Source organism: Schistocerca americana, chromosome 2, assembly GCF_021461395.2.
Source record: "Schistocerca americana isolate TAMUIC-IGC-003095 chromosome 2, iqSchAmer2.1, whole genome shotgun sequence".
Taxonomy (NCBI): Eukaryota; Metazoa; Arthropoda; class Insecta; order Orthoptera; family Acrididae; genus Schistocerca; species Schistocerca americana.
The window spans coordinates 295,315,121-295,316,610 of NC_060120.1; the positions used below are offsets into that span (position 1 = coordinate 295,315,121).

The 1,490-nt window shown below is 39.5% G+C and overlaps 1 pseudogene; it reads right to left on the minus strand.

Moving 5' to 3' along the window:
* Positions 1-623: 623 nt before the first annotated feature.
* Positions 624-741, minus strand: LOC124596906 (annotated as a pseudogene).
* Positions 742-1,490: the final 749 nt, after the last annotated feature.

Consider the following 1,490-nt stretch of genomic DNA (forward strand, 5'->3'; position numbering starts at 1 on the left):
GAAGTCTGCCAATTTTATTGACATAAAAACCCAGATGAATTTGAACAAGTTAAGAAATGAGAACCCTAACCAAGAAATAATTAATTACATTTCGAAATTTGAGGAATAGACAATGGCTATCTATTCCACAGCATTTGATTACTTAGAGAAATGGGTTATTTCTTTAATAAAAATCAAGTACTTGATTGTATGACACTATCTAAAACCCAATATTGGGTGATATTGAAAACACTATTATATACCCGACTAAAAATGGTGTGAAGATTTCATATGACAATTGTTTTCAGGAATGTAAGGATCTGAAGAGTTTTTTTAAAAACTAAGCCTGACTTGGAAGAGTGGGAGTCCAAACACTCTGTGGAAGGAAGATGAATCTACTTTCTTAAGGAAATCGAAAATCCTAAACTACTACTATTCCGTCGGAACAGACCTTGGAAGGCCCAACGGCACCGACCGGCCGCCGTGTCATCCTCAGGCCAAAGGCGTCACTGGATGTGGATATGGAGGAGCATGCGGTCAGCACACCGCTCTCCCGGCCGTATGTCAGTTTACGAGACCAGAGCTGCTACTTCTCAATCAAGTAGCTCCTCAGTTTGCCTCACAAGGTCTGAGTGCACCCCGCTTGCCAACAGCGCTCGGCAGACCGAACGGTCACCCATCCAAGTGCTAGCCAAGCCCGACAGCGCTTAACTTCGGTGATCTGACGAGAACTGGTGTTACCAATGCGGCAAGGCCGTTGGCCAAAAATCCTGAATACAAATGCCAAATGCTAAAATAATGTGAACATCTGTTTCCTATTCCCGCACACAACGCCACTGTGGAAAGAGTATTTTCGTTGATGTCGACCAAGTGGACTTATGAGAGATATAGACTGCTGTCAGGGACTGTGGAATCAGTCTTACAGTGCTAGTTTAACTACAAGCTGACTTGCAAAGAGTTTTAGAAATACATAAGAGGGAAAAAAGACGTGCAGGGAAAGGTGAAATTTCCGAAAACTATGGTGTACCAAGTACTTCTGCCGCAACAAGTTTCATGTATTTGTGTTCTGAATAAAAAGTTAATATACTAAATAATTTGTTACTTCATTTCTGTAACCCCATCTCAGAGTGTTAGATACGGCAACCCAATTCACACGCCATCTTGATGTGTAAAGTTGGAATGGGAAAAACGGACTTGTTAAAATCGATACGTGTATTTTAGTTTCAAATAAACGGTATTTTCGGTATTTGTTTGGTCTCAGTTAGAACAAGTGTTTTTTTATTTTTATCAACAACCGAGTAAAAAATTGAAGTATCAATTAGCCATAGCAGCAGCGCTAAACTTGTTCTTTTTTCTCAAATCGTTTTTTAAAAAACGAGTAGTTTTTATTCGTAAAATTTGCATTGTAATGTTACTTATAATCCGTCTTCATTGCAAAAATGTTTATTCACATGACCGGTTTCGGTTCCTCTAGAACCATCTTCAGATCTGCAATTTCGGTTACAGGAGTA